At 34.9% G+C, this 24648-nt stretch overlaps 1 long non-coding RNA gene across 1 annotated transcript; it reads right to left on the reverse strand.

Annotated features, from left to right (window-relative positions):
* Nucleotides 1-6784: 6784 nt before the first annotated feature.
* LOC118352737 (uncharacterized) lies at nt 6785-12296 on the reverse strand. The gene is made up of 3 exons (XR_004810367.2): nt 12185-12296; nt 8391-8492; nt 6785-6856 (listed from the first exon to the last, which is right to left on the reverse strand). It is a non-coding gene; the product is annotated as an uncharacterized LOC118352737 (long non-coding RNA).
* Between the last annotated feature and the right edge of the window lie 12352 nt (nt 12297-24648).

A 24648-nucleotide genomic window follows, 5' to 3' on the forward strand; every position in this document is an offset into this window, starting at 1 on the left:
TCCATTATCTAAAAATTATTTTTTTAAATATCAAAGTTAGGTAATTTTTCCTTATTTATAAAATCTGCACAAATTTATTAAGTGCTTACATTTGCTAGATTTTTAAGTGCTAAATTTACAGGAATCAACAATGCAGATGAGAAGACTGCTCTCATACAGCTTGCCTGCTGGAGGAAGGAGACAGATTACAAAGAAATAGAAAGAAAGCAATTAAGTTGATGTTAAGATAGTGAAAGGGCTGTGGAAAAGAAACAGTGCAGTGGGGGGAGAGAATGGCTGGGATAGGGGAGCCACCTGCATAGCTCGGAGAGAGAGAAGGTCTCTAGAGAAGAGGGCAGATGAGTTGTCATCTTTGCGTGGATGAAAAGAAAACCAGCTAAGTGAGGATTTGGAAGGCTGGCTTTTCAGGAAAAGAGCATAACAAGGACAAAAGCCTGAAAGCAGTTTCACATGAAACATTCTGAGAATTGCAAGAATGGTTTCTCTGCCCTACTTGGAGGCAGAAAGCACAGTGGAGCCATTATGAATATAGACTCTGGTGTTCATCTAACCTGAATTCCAATTTGGGTCAGCCCTTCGTAGGACCATAGGCAGATTATTTATGTATTCTGATCCTGAACTTTCTCTTCTTTAAAATGTAATAATATCACATATACCAGAGAATTTTTGTCAACAGTGGAAGGTATAACAGTGATAGAATTTAGCAGAATGCTCCATACATAGGTAGGCAGTTAATAAATAGAGCTTACTTTACCTTAACCTCTTCTGACTCAGCACCTCCCCTGCAGTAGGGAACTGTGCTGCTTATGAACCCAGCATGTTTTTATTTGTTAGTCCTCAAATAATCTGTGTGTTTATTTTTGCAATTAACTTTTTCTCACATTATTAATTCAAAATTGGATTGCTATAGAAAAAAAGCTAGTTTGTAGAAGAGAACATGTTCTCAGCTATTCTTGACTTACTCATTCTCAATATCTCTCTTAATTTAAGAGGGAAAAAAAAAAACCCCAACATATTTCATGTCTGTATAAGGAAAGATCATGTTTGGGAATAAATACTATTGTAGATTTGTCCCAAAATTTTAAGTTAAGTAACTGCTAAAATAGACTATTTCTATAGCCCTGCCAATTTTGAGTGAGTCTTTTCAAATCACTTAGCTAGCTCCTATTGTTATTGCTCTACCTCTGATTTATTTGTAGACATTGCTTCTAAATAAGACTTTTCTTATCCCATAACTAAAACACTTCCTTTGGCTTCAGCATTTCCAACAATCCTGTTCTTAACTTTTATTCCCTTCTTTTGTTGACAATATATCTCTTACTATTGAGCCTCATTGCTGATTCCCTAAACCTCTTCTTCAAAATAAATCCTCTGACCTTCTTTTTCTAAAGTCTAATGACCAAAACAGACTCCTCACCAGCCCTCCAAGTAATCTTATCTTTTCTGTCACTGCCTGTATAAATTTACTCCTGCCACAGGCAAACTGACTTCAGTCATGTTTTGTGAATACTTACCACAGAACCTCCTTGTACAATGGTGTCCAATTTACTCTTCTTTTCTCTTTTCTCCATAGCTTCCTCTTGCGTTTCTCTATAATAGACTACACAGTGCATTTCTGGAATGTTCCAAGGGCTATAGAGGTAAACATCCTTATTTTATGGCTTAGGTCTATATTTCACACATCTTTCCACACATATTAAAAAGATAAGCTGTTACAGCAGAAAGGAACCTTACAAATAATGTAATTCAATCTTTATTTTATATAAGAAAACTGAAATAAGAGGAATTCAGGTTATGTTTAATATCTAGATCTTTGTAACTTATTCTATTTTCTTTGTGATTTACAAGAGATCCTAAAGTTATGATCTGAGGACTACATCAAACCAGCAGCTATGCTTGATTTGGCCCTCATAGAGACTACTAAATATTTTCAGCTATTTCCAAACTTTAATATTCAGGTATATCCTATAAAACTCTGACGTCTAGGTTCTCTTACAAATCAGATGATTTGGTAATACTGATGCTCACGAGTAAATGGCAGTATTTGGCAAAGTAAGTGGTAGCAGCTCTATTAGTGAGGTAGTGCTCTCTAATTGTCCAGTATCAATTATTCTCTAATATTTCATGTTCTTCTTTGTATTACTCATTTATATTACTTGCCTGTCCCCCATAACAGTTTGACTCCTGTCATTCTTTTTCTGTATCCAAGTGTTTTCATTTGAGCTGATTAAAACTTGAAAGATTTGACCTAGGTCCCACATCTTTGGGGATTGAGGGCTGCAAAGAAACCCCAATCTGTAGCTCACAAGTGTACTGCCTCATAGGCGAACGAAGATGTTTCTGTGGCTCAGTGCAATTCCACAAACATGTCCCAAGATTTGTCTCTTTGTAAGGCACTGAACTAGGCACTCAGGTCTCAATGACAAATAAAACCATCCTGAGAGGATTTTATCTGATTATAAAAACTGGATTGAGTGCTATTTCTTATTTGCATTAAAACTGTAGAATAACCAGCACAAGATACATTTATTTCTGTTATCAATATAACGTAATCCTAAGAATAGAGCTTCTTTAATAAAAAGTGCTTTATAAAGCAAATAATATTAAAAATAATCAGCCAAAAATAGCACAGATGATGAAACTTTATTGGACCATTTGACCATTGGTAGTTATCATTTGAAATGAGTATTCCTACTGGTCATATTAAACAGAGTACTTTAATAAGTACTTCCTTTATTTAAAGGTGTACAAACATTTCATAATAGAAACACAACCCTTATGTTTTTATGTGTTTGTATCCTTAATGTTGGGTACTATGTAAAGATTCTTTGAATTTAAACAACTACTATATTATATAGTAAGCACATTGGCGTTGCTTTGGTTAAATTAAACTATAATGAAAAACTATCAAACTAGCTCTTCTTTATTAACCAAACAGATGCCATTCACTATTAGTAGAATATGCATACCAAATAATTTTCTCAATAGTGATGACAGATTTTTGCAGATCAATTTACTTGCTGTGGCTTACTCACCCTTTTGACTAATGGAGGTGTGTGTTAGGCATCTGTTTATGTTATGGGTAGAACCAGTGCCTTAGGAAAAGCAAAGCCATTGTGTCGCACAGGATTTTGCCTTCAATTACCAACAGAACCTAATCAACTGAGGCCACCAACATCCAGCATAATTAAGATATCAAAATTCCATCACCAAACTTTCCCTGAATGATTTCACTAAATGAAAAAGAATATATTGAAGTTATTTATGATGTTTATTCTCATATTCTCTTTAGAGGAATGGCATGGGGTGGCAGAGGATGGGAAATACAATGCTTCCTATATACCCTTTCTAAGCTCAGTGAAATCATTCATACAAATAATAATACAGTGAATTCTGATAAAAACTCGAGATGAAAAGACTACAGAAGATCAAGATCTTCATTACTCCTGTTTGTTGAATGCCAGGTAAGCCCAATACTCTTTAAACCATATTGAAGGACAGGGTCTTTGTCCCAGAGCCTCTCAGATTAAATTAAACAGGCAAGGACAATTATATAAGTTAAACAGGTGGCATGCTCTAAAATAGGGTTTTTAAAAAATAAACATTTAAGTAAATTTGCCTATTTTTTCTGGCATTCTATACTTTTGTTTCCCAGGCTTCCATCTTTTCAGAATAAAAAGAGATTAGGCCTTGCCTGTGACAAGGATCATGGAAAATTTGATTCTGTGAAAAAGACTTTTTTTTAAACAAATGTAAAAATGGACTAGATGTATGGAGGAAGATGGATTGCTACACGCATAGCTAGAAAAATAGAAAGCGATGCAAAGTTGGGTTGGAGAGACGAAACGTGTAATGAATGAGTCTGCGTAGATAAAAAGAATGTTGAGAAACTAAGCGCAGAGAGATGATTTAGCAACACACAGAAGTCTGGTTTTCTTCAAAATGAAAATGATGATGTGCCAAACTGAATTTCTATCTGTCTAAGGGTTTTCCAGCTTTTCCTATTATGCCCATTTAACAAACAACAATGGTGACTTTTTGAAAACATTCAATAAAATATCTTGGATATTTTGTTTACCCCAATCTTTTCTGAAGTTTCATTTGTATGAAAAACAGCTTGCCCAACGAATTAGGTAGCTTTTATTATACATTATAATTTGTAAAAGTTTCATATTTAGTAAGAAGATGAACAGGCTGTTTACCTAAATTAAAGAGAAAACTTCCACTTGAATTATGCTCTCAAATTATGATTTTATTTTTAATTAATGACTGTAAAACACATAGGCATTTTTTCTGTATATATGACATCTGGCCTTGTTAAAAATATTCATTTTACAATTTCTTTTACATTTAAAATATTTTCTTTTGCCTTAATTAGTTTTTGAAAGAAATATTCCTGAATTCCACTTCCCAAATTATGACAAATCAAATATGTAACAAGGATTAAACTAAATGTGTATTAGAAGAGTAAAGAATTCACTGAGGCAGGACTAATCATCATTTAGATTATCAGCAGAAAATTATTAATAAACAATGGATTGTAGGACAAGTTCTGTTGATTCTGTGTTTGGGTAGCCAAATGCTTTAGTTTTACAAATGAAAAAAAAAAAAAAAAAATCCTAAGCAGCTTATGGGAGAAAGTAATCATTCCAATTACAAACCTAAAAATTTCAAATTGTATATTTCATCAAGTTGAGCTTATTTTAACTAACTGAGTAGATTTGGTATAACAGAATAAAATAATTACTTAGTGTTTCAAGTAAATGAAAAACAGTCTTATGCTTATCATTTGTTTTCTGTACAATTGCAACTGTAGATAACTTTGAGGAAAATTGTTGAGAACATATTTCTAGAAGATAGTGGTCAGAAGTATGTTCAAGAATAAGTATTTATACAGATATTTTTTTCTTAGAAATTTCTTTTGCCAAGATAAATTTTTTGAAGTGTTCTACTTTTTGGAAATTTGATGTCTAAAAACAAATCCGAAGATATAGTAGGGATGAAATCCAATAGGTTCTCGAATTGAAGCTAAACATTTGATTCAAAAGGGTTTTTCAACAAATTATTTGTGTGCATATTTGAACTTAATATCTTCCAAGTATTTGATATGCTAAATCTTTTTTAAATTTCTAAAGGATTTTTAAGAATAAAAACTCCAGAGTTGGATAACTTGGGTTCAACTCTTGGTTTACCACCTAGGTAATAATGCTAAACAAATTATTAAGTTTTCCAAGATACAGTCTTTTTATCTGTAAAACAATGATAATAACAGCATCTACCTCATTATTCTTATGATAGCAACGAAGAAAAAGATGTAAAATCTTGAGTACTTAAGATATTTATGCACTTCCTAGTAAATGTAGATTGTTGTTATTATTATTATTTTAAAATTTTATTTGTTTATTTGACAGAGAGAGCGAGAGAATACAAGCAGGGGGAGGGATAGGCAGAGGGAGAGGAAGAAGAAGGCTCCCCGCTGACATCAGGGCTTGATGCCAGGACCCTGGGATCATGGCCTGAGCCCAAGGCAGGCCCTTAAGGACTGAGCCACCCAGGCTCTCCGATTGTTACTGTTATTATCATTATTATCAGAGTTTTTTTGCGCTGTTAATGCATTATAAATTTAAGTCATTTTCAACTGTCTCAGACCTTCAAAAGAGTGTAGAAACTGTCTTCCATCAGAAACTGTCTCTCTCTTTTTTTAATTCTATGAAACAAGACAAGGGAAGTTAAACTACAATAAGACTAAACATTATTTCTAAATGAATGTTCCCTAGATGTCCTTCCTTAGTTTCTACAAATAATTTACTAAATTATAGGCTTCAACATTTTTTTTTAAAGATTTTATTTATTTTTTCATGAGAGACATAGAGAGAGGCAGAAATATAGGCAGAGAGAGAAGCAGGCTCCCTGCAAGGAGCTTGATGCAGGACTCAATCCTAGACTCCGGGATCACACCCTAATCTGAAGGCAGATGCTCAACTGCTGAGCCACCCAGGTGTCCCAATATTTTTTTCATAGAGATTTGAAAAAGTTAGTTGTTTGGACTATTTTTAAAAAATAATCCTTACTTCTCTTAAAAAAATAATCTTAGTTTCACTGGCATCATGGTCTTTCTATGGTTATGTGAGAATACTGAATTTTTCTAGTGGTCATTATGCTATACAATGCTATGGAACATGATTGAGATTTTCATGGTTATTAAAAGAAATTATGAAATCATTATCTTTCAGGTCTAGACTTTGAACTAAGTGACACTTGGTCAGTCACCCTTATTTTTCAAAGGCTTATGGCTTGAACCTAACTTATGTGATAATACTAATATTACCCTAGCAATAACCTGCTACCATAAGATAAATATCACTAGAATACCAAATGTAAAATCTAACTCTGGGAGGAGGCAGCTAGTCCTAGAATTAAAACATTCATGTTACAAATTGCAGTGGAAACTGAATAATGAAGAGGAGATTTTACTGCTTTTAATGTTGAATCTATGAAATTAAATGAAAGTAAACCCATTCAAATTAAGAGCAACTGACTCTGAGCTCTGTAGTTGTGTGTGAGGCAAAATGAATTGCAGATTAATCTTGTTAATGTATTTCCTTTTGAAGTTTTAAAGTTTATGTCATATCGTCTTCTAATATATCCTCTTTATGTGGGTTATTAGGGACTCAAATATTTTTATACTTAAATAATTTCTTTGCTTTACCTGAAAGAGAAATAGCAATTCAAGTTTTTGGTTGAAGTGAGTCTTTAAGAGGAGAAATTGAGGGCCAATTCTTACCTGTATTCTTTTGACAATTTTCTTCTGGCTGACAACTTCATAAAGAAATGATGGCAGATTAGGGGAGATTGGCTGCAAGAGAGTTTCTGATTTGATACTGCTATATTTTACACAAAATTTATGACACAAAACTTTTTAATAGATGTGGCTTTGAACCTATCTTCTGCAATCAGTAGCAGACATACATCACTGCCTTGCAACTTGTGAGAAGTTAATAACTAATAATTCATGGTTGTTTTTTAAACTCCTTCTATACAAACAAGAGAAAGAAAGACAGATTGTGAAGAAAGGCTACAAAATCATCCAGGGTACAGATGAGTATGCATATTCTTATAGTTCAAATCTGGGAGTCGACTTCTTGTGAAAGCCCATACCCTTCAAAAGAAACCTGAATTTCATGATGCTATTTAAATTGTCTTTGGCAGTAATAACTATTCTCCAGCTGTACCAGGGAAACTTTGCCTAGAACAGGCCCAACACATAAGAGGCAATTCATAAATATGTTTAGTGGCTATAAAGCATTGCTGAATAAATTACTAGTGGGAAATGATCATTTATTCATTTAAAATATTTATGAAATTCAAATGCTGCTCTAGGCACTAAAATATAAAGAATTAATAATTACCAACAAATATCCCTGACAATTTAAATTACTTGGTATTAATTGGTATTAATACCAAGTTAAGGGCTTACTTTCTTCTTTTTTTCTCTTATAGATTTTATTTATTTATTCACAAGAGACACACAGAGAGAGGCAGAGATATAGGCAGAGGGAAAAACAGGCTCCCTGTAGGGAGTCTGATGTGGGACTGGATCCCAGGACCCTGGGATCATGCCCTGAGCCAGAGGCAGACACTCAACAGCTGAGCCACCAGGTGTCTCAAGGGCTTACCTTCTTATTGTACGCTGGGTTCTAGCAACTTTAGCAAACTTAGGTAATTAAAAAATTTGCAACCATTTTATCACTTTGCTGAGGCTTACACATTGAATAAATGGTATAGTCATAATTTGAAACCAGGATAATCTGTTATCAAGCCCATGCTCTTCACAATTATGCTAAACTATCTCTTATATAGATAGCCCTGTACCAAATATTTCATACACATTGTCTAATTTACCTCTCTCCAAAACTTTCTGAAATGATTAGAATAGTATTATTAAATTTAATGTATAGATAAAGATAAAGAAGATAACGAATGGCTGCAGATGCGAGACAGGCCTCTATCCTACCCTTACTTCTGCCACTCGACTCCAACTGTTTCCAGTTAAAGAACAATTTAGGGGCAGCCCCGGTGGCTTAGCAGTTTAGCACCACCTTCAGCCCAGGTTGTGATCCTGGAGACCCGGGATCGAGTCCCACGTCAGGCTCCCTGCATGGAGCCTGTGTCTCTCTCTGCCTGTGTCTCTGCCTCTCTCTCTCTCTGTGTCTCTCATGAATAAATAAAATCTTAAAAAAAAAAAAAGAACAATTTAGCTGTGTGTCACCAACTACCACCCTTTCCAGGACCTATGGGAATTAGTGTTCTAGTCCTGAATGAGTAGTCTAAACAACCACTATATCATATAACACCTATGCACCCTCCTACTTCAACTCTGTAGCATTTACCTTGTTCAGTTTTTCTTGTGAGTTAACATAATTGTCTGTCTTCTAGATGTCTCATGTTCCATGAGGGCCTGGATGGAGATCTCTTTCACCTGACATTAGATCCTAGAGGCAAGTACGATATCATGTATTTATTAAAGGGACTAAGAGTAGAAAGGAACAGGCAAGAGCTCAGCTGGGCATAAGCCAAACAAATCAGGTTTCTTTTACACAGGACTACTGGTGATAACAAAGTGGGAAACTTTTTCCTACTACTCTGATTTGACCAAGATAGAAGAAGCCAGAATGAGACACTTAAAATAAGCAGCATAGGATCATTAAACTATACAGCTGAAACTAATATCACACTATATGTTAACTGACTGGAATTTAAATAAAACTTTAAAAAAAGAAGCATAAGAGTAGGGTAGCCAGGGTCCTATATTTTACCATTTTGGGGACTGATTCAGGAATTAGGTCCCAATATTGTATCTAGTTAGGCAAAGAGGTAGAGCTTGTGATTTATATTGGCTTTCTCTATGGTTATGGTCTCTCAGCCAGCCTAGGGCAGCATGTGGACTCTTAGGTTGATAATGACTCTACATGGGCTAAGCATCAGCTCTTGGCAGCTTCTGGGGGCAACAGTTTGGATTGCTTGTCTCTGCAAGTAAATCCAAATCATGGAAAACTTCACAGTGGGTTTCGTTTCTTCTTGCTGTCTTTTTTAGGGCTCACAATAAGTGGATTGTGGCTTTCCCCAAGCCTCCTAGGTAATTGGAATTTTTAAAAAGATTTTATTTATTTATTCATGAGAGATACACAAAGAGAGGCAGAGACACAGGCAGAGGGAGAAGCAGGCTCCACGCAGGGAGTCCAATATGAGACTTGATCCGTGGGCCCCAGGATCACGACTTGAGCCACAGGCAGATGCTCAACCACAGAGCCACCCAAGCATCCCAAGGTAATTGGAATTTGTAAGTCAAAGTCATTGTCAACACCAAAACTGGAGGATAATGCCTCTAGTGACAACTCCAGACTATGCTTGCTTTTTTTTTTTGAGAATATATTTGCAGACTTCTGGGGTTGTATTACTATGTAATAGTTATACTACTGCATTTAGTTGATTCATTTTCTTTTGTCTTCAGGCAGAGCACCATTCTGTAATATTCCACTAGTTAAGATTGAGTTACTTTATTAATCTGAGGGTACTACTGCAAGAATTTTCTTTGTTGTTGTTGCTTTAATTTGCAAAACATCTTTTTATTTTTATAATTAGAGCAAAGAAAATTATTTGTGAAGTGTTCAATGATTTGAATTTCCTAGAGAAACATTGCTAGAAAGCTTTTAGAAATTGTCAGGCTGTGACATAATTTATTATTACTAGAAAATGATGTGGAGTAAAAACATATTGTCCATTGCAAAATGTTTCTAAGAGTTTATATGTTTATAAAAACCATATTTTCTGAAATAATCTCCCTCTTTTTAAGAAATATTGCGAATACACACAAGTTGATATAATTCTGGTGATGAGTTGCCACTGATTGGGCCAACCCTAGAGGCTTGAATGCCAATCACAGCAGCCTGAACTGTGATTCTTAATCACAAATCTAAGATTCAGCTTTTGAGAGCCTGGGAACAGTCACATGAGAGGTGTGGGTGGCATTCTGGCCTTCCTGCTCTTATGGGGGAGTTCTCGCCCCTCCATCAGTAGGCTTCCTAAACCTTCAGAGCCACAGAAGACAGCTAGGTGAGAACAGAAGAGAAATACACAGAAAAGATGGCTGGAGCTGCAGGTTTTCTTCTCAGAACCAGAAGAGAATGAAGGTCTGCAAGAGTTTACATTGTAAAAGAACTACAGTCACTACAGCCATCAACCCACTCCTGTTTGGTAAAAGAGAAATGAATGTCTGGCATGGGATGGACTCCGAGCATCTGTATTTTGGTGGAGCAAATCTAAGTTGTCTGGATCAGAGAACCCTGGGAAACCTCTTCAATTACAGAAACTATGTAATATTTAATATAATCAAACAGTGTTATTTGCTCTCAATCAGATCTAACATTCATTTTCTTATAGATTTTTATTTATTTTATTTATTTACACTTCATTTTCATAGCAAATGCTTTGCAATAACCCTAACTATTCTGCAATAAAATTCATTCACATTTTCAGTTACCAATATATGTGATCAAGTAAAAAAGAATCAATCTAATATCTTAACTATAAAGGAGAAATATAGAATAAAATAATGCTTAATAAAATAATATATTTTTAATTCACAAAAGCCTGTGATAAAAGACATAAACAAGTAGTCAGAGGCTAGCACTTATGTGTAGAAATTTATGAATATGACAATTATAGACAAGATCTATACAGGCAAGTTTACTGATGACTCAGATCCCACAGACAACCTTACCTTTAAAACCTGTTATTTAAAATGATAATTAACTCTTGGTAAAATTTCAAGTAAGACAAAGTACAATCTTCCTTTGATTTACATGTTAGATATACTTCTGGAAATTTCAATAGATATTAAAAACTTGCTCTAAATACTTTGTGCTTATATGTAAAATGGACCTGATTCTTAGGATAAAGTTCATTTAAACAGAGTATCCATAATCCACATATAATGTGTGTGTATAGACCACAAACACACACAGATTATCCTTATTTATTTATTTATTTATCTATCTATTATTTATTTATTTATTTATTTATTTATTTATTTATTTATTTATATTTGGGTGTGGACATCTCAGACTCATACCATATAAATGGTTCAGCATGTCTCATCATTGCTATAATCCAAAGTGTATCCACAGATTTCCAAACCACAAATTGAGAATAATGGTTGAAAATCACTATTTTTGAACCTCTGAGATGCTTATTGGTTTGATGCATGTATTCAGATTGTCTACTGAAGACCTAGAGGGGAAAGCTTTGTTAGTTGCAATATATCCTTTCTCCCACAGTCTCACCAAATAACCTTTATATATCAATGTTTATGCTGCACCATATGAAATTTTTGGATAATTTTCAAATGTATATAGCAGATCTTGTTATAATTTATAAACTAACAAATTTAAAATTATTTCAGTATTTGTGGCAAATTTTTTGATTATATATTTTGTTAGCTCAGGAATAATAAAAAATATCTATTAAATGGGAAACCAAGAATATTTCTTAAGGCATAAAGAGGTGTTCAAAACAAAAATGTAGCTTTGAAGTGAAAGGAATAATTATGAAGGAAAAGTTGATTTATCATCAACAATATAATAAAGATAATGATATCAAGGTGAGGGCCAGGACAAAAGGTAAGGAATCATGTTATAATGGCCACAGTTTGTAGCTCATAAATGGAGGCCATGCAGTAGTCACTGACAAGTTAGTTAGGAGGTAGATCAGCAGTCAAAGTGCCCCAAAAGCTGTCAGAAATGTTATTGATTAGCCAATGATCAATTTTATCAATGTCAGGATTGTGGAGAGGGCAAATTGCCTTCTCTTTTTAAATGTCTCATTACCCTCACAACTTACAGATACACTTAAGCATTTTATAAACTACTTAACAATGCACCAATTTTAATAAAATCAGTATATTTGATATAAAATATATAAAGTTGTTTAGTTGGTTTTGCATCCCAAAAGTGATAAGATGATTAACAGATGCTTTACTTCCTGACTTGTTTTACTTAGTATTAAGCACTTTGTAGCAGGTACCTTTCTGCATTTAGCTTATTTCAGTTACAAATTATCCTGTCTTGCAAGTGTTATCATGTCCATTTACAAATAAAATCAGAGACTTAAGGAACTTGTGTCTTACCTGAGGTCACACTTAAGTATGCTAAGAATTACAGTGTTCTTAACACGAGATCAGAGTGGCTTGATTCAGGGCAGCCTCAAACAGTGAATGAGAAATTCCGAGGTGTCTCATCTATAAGAGAAATACTAAATAAATTAAAGCCTATCTTACAAGCTGATCAAGTCCGTGAGTAATTTAATTGCTAAGATTTTGTTTTAAAGGTCCTCTGTTTCTCTCTTCCACTTTTCAGGGATGCCCCAAAAGAAGGGAAAAAAATGCACAAAAGATGAACTATGTGCGTATTTCATAGCAGACATTTTTAGTGATGATTTTAGATCTAGGCTTTGCAATGAGAGCTAAAATAAATAATAATAAAAATAAAACAATAGAAGTTGTCAGAGTTGATGTCAATTAAATAATGTCAAACTCAATAAATGGAGAATTCTACATCAGTGAATGGTCATTTTTAAAGGTGATGGTCATTTCTGTAAATTGACAGCAGTTGAGTCAGCATGAAAATAAAATGAGCAGGGGTTGCCAGGTTTACTTTATAGACATGCTGAATGTTGAATTCTGCGAAAGTAATTTTTTAGACTTTATTTCTGTAGAAAACAGTTGATCCAATTTTTAGTCTTCTCAGCTTTCTAAATTGACAAATAGAAGCACTTCTACAGCCAGAATCATGCAGAAGAAATATTTATGCTCAGTACTGGAGTCTTTTAAAGATTTTTGGATGTTTGACTCAGAAAACAAATAGAGTTGTGAGAGGTTGGGTCAGAGTTAAGAAGGAAGTAATTTTTTTTTTCCAGAATCTTGTTCCAAGGCAATTACATTTGGACTTGAATATACGTGTCAAGAGTAGTGAGTTTTGGATTACTTCCTAATAGTCCTGAGTTTATGTTATTTTTGTGAATACTAGGCTTAGTCTAATGCCTACATCACATTCTTTCTGTTTCAATTTTAAAGTATTTTTTGTGAATGATTTTGAACTCTTCTTTTCCCCCAAAAGAATTTGTCTTAATATCTCAACCAGCTCACAAAAGTAGAATGTTATTTAATAACATTTTAATGTTATGTTTATTTTTATAATTTAGGGTATCATTAGTTTGGTTAGAATTGAGTAGAAAGGGCTGTTGGACCATTAGGATAAATGGTATGATTTTTGTCAACAATATAAATAGCATAATAGAATATACATTTTTCCAAATTTTATTTGGTCATCACTTCCGATTTAGCGTTTGAAAAGCAGGCCTATTATTTATTTTCCTGTTCTTCTTCATAATAGTCTCATCTGTATGAATGACATCACCCTATTTGAGGGCAAACTGTTAAGTCTTCTGTCTAATTTCTCTTGCCTTTTATTCAATCACTCCCCATGTCCTGTGGCCTTCTACCTTCACAACTCCCCAGACAGAGCGTGCTCTCCCTCCATTCCTGATTATACCACCTGAATTTAGACCTAAGGATAGCTTCACCAACCTTGCACATCACCCAAAGTTAATTTTCCCAGAACATGACACCTATTTGCTCAAGATACAATGTCTAATAATTTCCTATTGGATATACTCTAAAGGACTTAACCTGATATGTGATTCCCAGTCTAAATTTTTCTCCAATAATTTCAGACTTATCACCTCTTCCCCTTAGTTTCCCTTTAAGTTCATTACTTTTTCCTGAGGTGGAGTTCCAGCTGGGATGTCCATCAGAAATTGCTGAAGCAAGCATTCGATGCAGGGAGTTCCCAGGTCATTCTGTCTGCACTCTCCCGTGAAGTTAGACTCATCAATGCTAAGATCAGTTCCATCTCAGCGTTTTATAAGATCTTCAGAGGCTGAGATTTTTTTCACAAGATTTTCCAAGATCAAATCACACAAAATTTTAACAAGAATCTTACGAGAAGTTTTTCTTTCTTTCTTTTTTTTTTAGTTGATACAGATGATGTTTTGATTTCATGCCCATGAATGAATCACTTGGCTTTACCCTGCTTGGGATGGGGAAAGTATGATTTTTATCTGTATTCCCCATCAGGATATGGATAACTATGAAGCTCTGGCTGGGATAATTTGATGTGAGGCTTTTGGCTTCTTCAAGCTGCTAGGCAGCATGAGGCAGTGATGGCTCTAGCATGCTCTGTACTCCATTGCTTGTCTCTGTGTGTGTTTTCATCATTCACACAGCAGTGGGTGTATGAATGACTGCCTCAAGGACTTCCATGAGCGCTTATATTCTGTTGAGGTGAAAAATCTTCCTGGAAGTGAAAAATTTTACCTTCCCATGGCAAAGTAAAATGGAGTTAAAATTAATGTGTGCTTGTGTGTATGTGTCCATACCAAAATTCTAACAGAGAAAGCTAATCAAGCTTTCTGTGATTGACTAAATGTATGTACATAGCTGTCAGAGCATTATGTTTCAAGAATTATTTCTGACCGTGGATATGAAAATAGGTGAATCTAGGGATCCCTGAGTGGCGCAGCGGTTTGGCGCCTGCCTTTGGCCCAGGGCGCGATCCTGGAGACCCGGGATCGAATCCCACGTCGGGCTCCCGGTGCATGGAGCCTGCTTCTCCCTCTGCCTGTGTCTCTGCCTCTCTCTCTCTCTTTGTGTGACTATCATAAATAAAATAAAATAAAATAAAATAAAATAAAATAAAATAAAAATAAAAATAAAATAAATTATAAAAAAAAAATAGGTGAATCTAGAAATGCTGGCTCTTTGTTTTCAATCCCTTAAATTCTATAAAGTTCTAAAAGGCTCCTGATAAAGACTTTCTTATTTATTAATACTCCTTTATGAAATCTAAGTTGGTTTTCATTTTTTTCTATAGTTTGCCAGAAATTAGTTTAATAACTTAATCATTGCTCTAGCTTGATATTTATTTCATCCTTCTTCCCTGAGATATGCAAATATATGTCTCTTTCCTAATATCTTTTCTTCATTCTCTAGTCTGAAAGCTGATGCAGAGAAGTCATTAAAATTGATAGCAATATCCACCACTTCGGTGAATAAATTACACTTCCATTTCATGGAGGTCCCATTATCTCCAGCCCTGACCCCTTCTTCCTTCTCTACTTGAAAGGATCCTGATTTATCTGAAACTCTTGCACAATCTCCCTTTCATTTTCTCCCCTTAATTTTCTTATCATATTTTTTACACTTTTAACTTCATTCAGTCACCTCAGTGCTTCTCTCCAGCTCATGTTTTATCCTGTACATTTTCTTCTTTCTTGGCTTTGATTAGTTTTTGGACTCTCCTTCTTTGCCACATTGACTTTTTATTCTAACTAAAACCATATTTATTTCTAAGTGATATGCATAGCCCGTGAACACACTTTAATTCACCCTCAGCATATTTCATTTGCTTTCTTAAAGTCCTTTAACTTTCCCCCTTTCTTTTTCATTTGGTTAGCATATATGTCTCTACTCAAAATTTACTTTTCTTTCTATTAAAATCATACTTTTGCCTTTTTTGTATTCCTTTGGTTGCTCTGTTGGCCTAACCCAAATCCAACTTTATTACTCTGATTTCACTGTTATATACTTTTTTTTATCTGTAATAATATCTCCTATTACTTAAACTACTTTTGGAATTACAAAGAAAGCACACTTCCTTGGCCTTTGAAAAATGTGAGAAAGTATTGTAAGCAGAAAAGTGGTAAATGCAGGAAACACTGTGTTGGTAGAATCTTTGTTGAAACTTTCAGCTTTGAACTTCATACACAGAAAACCATTAAATGCTGGGATAATAGAACCAGTTTCATTGTATCCCCTTTGTTTGGCTATCTCTGTGCTTTATCAGTCCCCATAGAATATAGGACTGGAGGGGGTCTCCAGAGGTCATTTAATCTATTGCTCTATGGCCTAAAGGTTCTAAGGCCTCATAAGCTCTACAAGATACCTTTTCACTTTAGTTCTTACGAGTTTAAATGGTATTTGGAATTCTTGGTAAATATTTGGGAAGGCCACAAATGTCATAAGGAAGAAAGAACTTGTATAGACAGAAATTATAGAAATGTCACCTACTATAAATTTTGAACACGAGGTTGTTAGAATAATCAAAGCATTTAGCAATTAAAAAGTATAGGTCTCTGTCTTACTGCAGAGTTTTGATACAAAGCAAGGCAATAGATTTTAGTGGTTTGGCCTCAAGTTTCATAGGGATGAATATTCTCTGAACTAATAAAAATATAGACTTTTATGTCATATGGGCAAAAAATGAGTCAAATGTATTGAGAATAATGAGTCTACCTACATTCTATATAACATTGCTATCCATTTCAGAAATGATGACTTATTCTTTCCATCAGATTAGTATTCTGAGAAGAAACAGGAACTATAGTGGAAGTTCTTGCAAGAATGCAAATACAAGGTCATTATAGATTCAACTAAACAATGATAATTTAAAAATGAGTCATTCTGATACTAACAGTACTTGTGACTCAGTCTCTGATTCATATTATTAAAATGCCATAAGTCTCCAAAACCAAATTTTCAACTGATATTTCAAGAGGTAGGGTGGGGGCAGATTGAATAGAGCATCTAATTGTTTTTATGGATGAAATAGTTGCTAAGTTTAGATCTCTACATATTCAATAGTTTCAATTTTAGGATGACTTAGTCAGTTGTTAGTGACTCATTGACAGAAGTAACAGCAAAAGAATAAATTAAAACTAGACCAAACAACAATGACCATTACTTTTAACCAAAATGTCAAAATAAGCCTTGTATTACTCATTTTATATATTTAGATAATATAAACTCTATAGAATTTTTTAAAAAGTAATAATCACTTCGAGAGTTATTAAGAATTTCGGGAGTAAAAAAAAGGATTTCAGGAGTAGTATGAAAGTGATTTGGAATGAATGAATGCACATCAATATAAATATTGAACATTTACTGTGATAGATGTGTTCATTTTGGTGGTAACCAAATTTTTGAAATTCAAGGGAAATCCATAAACATCCAGTAGCTGTGAGTGATTAACAAACAGAAGTGAACAAAAACTGGAGAAAACATTAAATCCTCACATGGAGACAATACTACAACATTTTTATATAGAAACAAAATGTAGTCATTCAAAATATGTTTGATATCCATGTTCACATTCTTTTGGCTTTATGAAAGCTTCTGATATAGGTCTTGAAGATGCTATTTTAAGATGAGCATGATTGTAACAAAGTATTTCATTTATCACAGGAGAGTTTCGAATTAAAGAATAATCCAACTGGGCAGCCCGGGTGGCTCAGTGGTTTAGCACCACCTTCAGCCCAGTGTCTGATCCTGTAGACTCGGGATAGAGTCCCACATCAGGCTCCCTGCATGGAGCCTGCTTCTCCCTCTGCCTGTGTCTCTGCCTCTCTCTCTCTGTGTTTCTCATGAATAAATAAATAAAATATTAAAAAAAGAATAATCCAACCTATGAAGAAAATAGGTGAAAACTTCCAAGGCAATTTGGGTAATATCTAAGTTACACTAAATAAAAATAACTATAAACAACCCCCCCAAATACGTTTTCAGCACTAATATTTATAGATATTAAAGTTAACAATACAGAAAATTGATATCTGGCATGATAATTAGCATATGCTAACTTTGGTATCAAGCTTCATGTTCATAACAACATAGTTTTGGGATCATCCAAAAAAATTCCATTTATTTTACTTCATTAACAGTAGTTTAGAAGAGACCCTGTCACATATTCATTACCTAACAGGGGTAATCTTGCTTAAATTCTTGGACTCATTGTTTGTCTGTACAGTCAGATAAGGATGTTTAGCTTGAAGAATTGTCATAAGAATCAACTGGAATAATGCTTATATATAAATTATGTAGAACAGTAGCTGGCACATATTAGATGTACAATAAATTATAGGTCTTCACTGCCTAGTCATTATCATTTATGTCCTAAACAACTGTAATCGTTTCCTTGCCAGGCAATGTTCTTGAATGTTCTCAATACCATTCTACATGCAATTTTCAAATTAATATTTCCCAAACAACATGTCAGTTGCATCGTGTCCCTGGTCCAAATTGTCTTCTCATTAAATTAAATTTTAACAACTTAGCCCCAACCTCATTTTTCCCCATGCTGTTATACTGCTCCACTTTTTTAGCCTAATGTTTCCACGTATTCCCCATGGAACAACCAAATTGCATTGTTATCCTAGCACATATTTGATACTTCCTCACCTCTATCCTTTACTTATACTATTCACTTGAGAGTGCAAGGTGGCATCATGGAATGTGTGCTGTCATTTGCCTTTTTTTGCTCTCAATTCAATTTCCTACCCTTTCCCTCTTTCACACTGCATCACAAGGAACTACATTTCCCAGATAGCCTGAGCAACTCATTTCTGAGTAAAACTAACCACTGAGAGGCGATGCAGGAAAACTGGAAGGTGAAAGGAAAGAAGAAGTAAGAGTATTTCTCTATCTTTTTTTCTTTCTGTTCCTATACCAATTCTGGCGTTTCCTTCATGTTCCCTGATTTAGCAAGTGAACCCCTTTGCTCTATGATCTTTGATTCTTCTGCAGGCTATGTATGTTAGGCTCCAGATAAACTATCTGTTTCCCTCCAACCTTAGGATGGAGTTACCTTTCAGAGAGAGGTTTTCTCAGGAATAGCTGTTATGAATTGTTTGTTTCATGCCTGAGGTCTTCCATCACCTGCATATCCACTTTCCTGTTTTAAGTTCTCTTAGGTTGAAGAATTTAGAGTAGTTTCTTTTCCTTATGGGACCATGATTGCTACAAAGTTTCATAGATTTGTACGTAAGTACTGACTTTGTGATGCTAAGGAAGCTAATTCTTTGAGTCTCATCTTTTTTTCACCAATAACCTAATAGTGTTTTGTGGGGATTAAATAAAAAGCATGTGTGAAAACACAGAGATAGTATTAATACTTGGGTTTTCACCCCTCATTTTCTATGCTCTGAATGCTTTAAACACATATAGGCTGGAATTAATTATTTGAATGTAAGGGAATAAAGAAAAAGCTTTGATAATATTTATCCTTCAGAAGCATCTTATTATTTATATCTTTTATGCTCTGAAATTGTGTCTTATTATTAATTAGAATCTGAAGATGTTTTAGTAGTAAGCAGTATTAGATTTAATGGATCTTAAATAACCATCTTATAATAAATGTCATTTTCTAGGTAAATACAGAAGGTTCTATACCAAGAAAATATTATGTCACTCAGAGGATGTTTGCCAGGTGAATATGGGTGAACAAAGGGCGAAACAATTCCATAAGTCCAGAGGGAGACAAGTAACAGGAGGAGTAAGGGATTTATTGGGTAAACATTAAGGTCAGGGAATTAGAATGAGGAATAAGATGGAACTTTCCAATTACTGAGGATTTTCTGTTTCTGCCCTTAATCCGAACAAAGAACTAAAACATTCTGGGACTGTTTCCCACCAATGAAAGCCACCCAATTTGGTGACATTCTCTCCTCTCCTATAATGGAGCCCTTCTGTGTCTCATGATTATTCTGAGGACATCTCTTCAGACCCCTAACTATTTTTCTACTATTTCTCCCAGAACCATCTAGTCTAGTCTAGTGTTGCTTGTGGCCATTCATTTATATTCCCAGTCATCCTGGGAAGAGTACTTACCAACACATACTTTGTCTCCTGCATTTTAGGTGTAACGATTCTGTAAGCTCTGACTGTAGGAAATATCCAATTCTAGGATGATGTCTGCAAAAGAGAACAAAGGTTGTATCTAGGTCCCCCAGATAAATAAACTTCTGCTTTAAGAATCTGGGATCTAGATAACTTCATCTAAGCATTTACTTGCTGGGTTGGAAAGGATAAATATAAACTCTTTTTAAAACTAGAGCACTTGGACCCTACCATAAACCATTGTATGTGTCTGGGACAAATTTTGGTTAGATATAAGAAGAACTTAACTCAATGCTTTTTCAGGATGTTGGTATAGGAGTAACACAATATCCCCAAAGACTTTTCCATCTGTGAATTAAATGTAGTGGTCAAAATAGGATGAGAGCGGCAATAAGCAAAAGTTCTTTTAATTTGTTGTGACTTGTCAGCTATATACCTCAAGAGAAATTTTGTTTCCTGCAAGCCAAGGACTCACTGGCCCCATTACCGCCAACTTTTAGGCACCTATCCTACAGAACATTCTGGGACATTGAACAAAAATATATTAAATATTTGATTGAAGCAATACAAGTTATTTTCTGAGATGATCTGAAATAATGTCTGCCAAACATATTCTTGCCTATCTCAATATAGAGGTAGCTAGGCAATTTAAAACATACTCATTGCTCCTGAAAATATATACTATTTGGGGTTTTTACTCTAATTACCTTGCTATTAACACTGTAGTAGAAGTTAACTCAGATTCTTGATTTAAAATTGAACCAGTTGACTTTATTTTTTTAAAGATTTATTCATTTATTCATGAGAGACACACAGAGAGAGATAGAAAGGGAGAGAGAGAGAGAGAGAGAGAGAGAGAGGCAGAGACACAAGCAGAGGGAGAAGCAGGCTCCATGCAGAGATCCTGATGCAGGACTCGATCCTGGGACCCCAGGATCACACCCCAGGCCGAAGGCAGGCACCAAACCACTGAGCCACCTAGGGATCCCCCAAACCAGGTTACTTTAAACCATAGCAATATTTTTTCTTTAATATCTTTACTTGATTTGTTGTGTTCCTAATGGGAACATTAGTAGTAGTAAAGTATAAAAGTATTAGCCACCAGGATCAACGCATGTGATGAACTATGTATGATATGACCCAGGATTAAGTAAGTGCTAAAAGAGAGATTCTGTAAAGGAGAGCAGACAGGACAATTACTTCTGATTAAAGTATTAGGGAAAATGTAATGGAAATCACATTTAAGTCAAGAATTTAAACATTGAGAGTGTTTAGCTAGGTTGAGAAAACAATGCAAATAAAGTCACAGAAGCTGGAGAGTGGAGAGGATATTTGGAGCACCATTTGATGTGTGTTGGAATTTATAATTCTAGCCAGAATGAATGGAGAAATAAGCTTAGGAAGATTAATTTGAGACATAAATCATAGGATTTGGATCTTGAGACTACAGGGCTTTATTATTTTAATAAAGAGATACCTAGGGCACCTGGGTGACTCAGTGGTTGAGCATCTGCCTTCTGCTTAGGTCGTGATCCCGGGGTCCTGGAATTGAGTCCCGCATCAGGTTCCATGCAGGATGCCTGATTCTACCTCTGCCTATGTCTCTGCCTCTCTCTCCACGTCTCTCATAAATAAATAAATAAAATCTTTAAAAAAGAGAGAAGGAGAAAGATACTTTTTCAAGATGTTGAATAGGTATACAATGCTATTCAACCTCTAGTTTGGAAAGGGAAATGTATGAATATTTTGGAAGGTGCATTGCTGAGGAGAGTAGGAACAGACCAGACAAGAGATGTTGAGTGCTTGGACTAAGTTCAATAGTAGTGGGAATGTAAAGTATGAGTAAACAAGAAAAACATCATAGTAGTTGAATCAAAAGAACTAATAACTAATTGGAGTAGTGAGGGTCCCAACTGGACAGAGAAAAATCATTTCAAGGTTTCAGAAAGTCATAACTGAAAAATGATTGCAATATGAATAGGCATGTAGAACGCAGTAAGTAGAATAGAACATCAAAGAGAGCAAGTAGTTTAAGATATTAAATTGGAAAAATCTGGGAGTACTTGTATATATAAAGTTTTTGTGAGCCTGCAGCTCAGGAGACCGGCTGAAATTGTGGCTGTCTTGCAAATACAGTGATTCGTAGGTTTTTGTTCTCAGTCCTTCTATCTGACACAAAAAGGATTCCCAGTCATGCCCATAGGAGTGATCCTTCAGTAAGCTTCTCCTGAGTCTCAGACCCAAATGTTTAATTACCTGTTTGTTGCTCCTATCCAGACATTTAAAAAAGATATGTCAAACCCTGCATGTCCAGAACTGATATCATTCCCATTCTCCTGTCAAACCTGCTCTAACTCCTGTAGGAATGGCCATGCCAGTGAATGTCATTCCTATCAATCCAGGCATCAGCAACTTCAACTATAGCAACATGAAACAAAACAGATATATAAGCTTTTGAGACATCCTGGACTCTTCTGCATCCTGGTATCACTAGTATAGGCCCTCATTCTTTCCTTCCAGGATTATTGAAACAAATTTCTATCAGAAGCCCTTCCCTCTAGACAATCTGTCAGATTCACTTTTCCTACAACTTACCTGATCTAGTTGATGGTACAATATGATTACTCCACACTTACTACATTGCAGTCTACTTATGCACCTATTACTCTCTCCATTCATTAAATTCTATGGAAGAAATGTCAACTCTGTTGTTGTTCATGATTACTTTCTGGAGTAGTATTCCTTAAGGGCTTTTAAATGAATTAAATATTCATGTTTAGGAATAGTAAATATTAAATGGGAGTGGAGAATGTCCAGACTTAGAATAAGGAAAAAGACAGTCAAGGATAAAACTTTGAGGAGATAAAAGAGACAAAGAAAATGAAACTGTAGGACACCTGGGTGGCTCAGTGGTTGAGTGTCTGCCTTTGGCTTAGGTCGTGATCCCAGGGTCCTGGAATCAAGTCCAGCAGACTGCTTCTCTTTCTGCCTGTATCTCTGCCTCTCTCTGTGTGTCTTTCATAAATAAATAAAATGTTTAAAAAAAGAAAGAAAATGAAACTGTAGAGGGTATTAAGAAATGTGTAGTCATATGAAAATCAAAAGAAAGTAGTATTTAAGGGAAGAATGTTTTAAGAAGTAAGGCTTATTTACTTAATTCGCCTCCGCAAGCAAATTATTATCACTCTCTTCGACACTGCTTCTTCTTTCCATTTCTCAGCCTGAAGTGTTTTCTTCCCTTCTCTCTAAAAGTGGCATACTTCCTGCTGTTGTCCACAGCTCCATCCCATGCCAACTTCTCCTCCCACTCTGTATGATCTCTGTGGGAACCTACTTGCAATTCATATTAGGATATAAATTATCATTTGTAGTACAGTGACTCCCAATCTGTATTTCCAGACCTCATTGGTTACTGTGCTCCAATTCTGTCATCCCCCTTCTACCAGCATTATACCGTGTCCATATTTCTAAAGGGAAAACAGCCTTTCTCCCAGTTGTGTTCATCTCATTTCTACCATATTCTATAGATCTTGTTAAATGTAATTATTATTTATATTTCACAAGTTTGGAATGTGCTTTCCTTAACTCCTTCCTTTCTTACACCCCATGTCAGTCACCAAACTTCATCAACTTGACCTCCTAAATGTCTTGCATTTTCTCCTTTACCATCTCTACTTCTGTTTTCATTCAGTTCTTCACCATATGTTGGGTAGATTATTGTTGAGGCCTCAGAAGATGTGTTCCCCACAGTCTCTCCTAACCCAAAGTACCCTTCATATGACTGTCAGATGTCTAAAGTATAATGTTGAACAAACTAATCTGTTTGAAAAAAAGCAAAAAATAAAAACTTAACTCTTTAATGATCAGAGAAAAATTTCCAAACTTACTAATATCTTATATTCATGGACTGTTCAGATATGATGGCAACTATATTTTTAGTATCATCTCCCTAAATGCTTTTTCCACATCACAAAAATAAGTAGAAAAATTCTCATTTTCTTTCTTTTTTTTTTTTTAACTCTATATGCCTTGTTACATTTCTATGCCTTTCTAGAATCTATATTCTTATCATGGAATTTTTTCTCCTGCCCACTAATAGTTACTTTTTGGAGAATATCTGCTTATCCTTAAGGAATTGTTTAAGTGTCACCCCTTTTAAGGAAATCTTTTCAGATTTAAAGTGTTAAATCCAACTTTTCAAAGATGAAAGCCACTGGGCTACAGTTATAAGCTATGCATTCTTACAAATTTATATCTGTGACAACCATTTCAATTGTGATGCTAATAAAAGTTGTCTGTTCAAAAGAAAATTACCTCTAGTTACTTTTCCTGTGCTCTGAATTATCTCATTGGCATAGTGTTCACCTTTAATTTTATTACTTTTTCAATGAGTGTTTGCTTTTGTTTCACTGCTGATATTGAATGAAAACCTAGAGCTCTGGAAAATGCAAATACATGCATTTGTGCCATAATGCATTGCTTAGAGCTAATTTGTATCAGATGCCCAGCCATTAGATAAGGAGGCATTTCTTGACTGGAAAGAAAACTATGAAATTGTTATCAAGAAATTGATCCCATTTTTTTTCTTTATTTTGTCTTGCTAAGAAAATAAAAGACATAAGCTTTACCTTCTATCAGTCCTATACTGATATACACACCCCCCAGAGAGCTACAAGGCATATTTAACAACAAACAAATAATCAAGAAGCACATCATGCAGAGATGAACCCAGTCTACAGATGACCGTCTCTGCCAAAATGCCATCTGAACCATGATGTTCCAAATTTTGGCCTAAGTAACCAGAATGAAAGAGAGCTGTGTGATGCAGAGGGAGAACCAAATGAAATCCTATCATGCTAAGC

The sequence above is a fragment of the Canis lupus genome, chromosome 29 (genome assembly GCF_003254725.2).
Source record: "Canis lupus dingo isolate Sandy chromosome 29, ASM325472v2, whole genome shotgun sequence".
In the NCBI taxonomy this organism is placed as follows: Eukaryota; Metazoa; Chordata; class Mammalia; order Carnivora; family Canidae; genus Canis; species Canis lupus.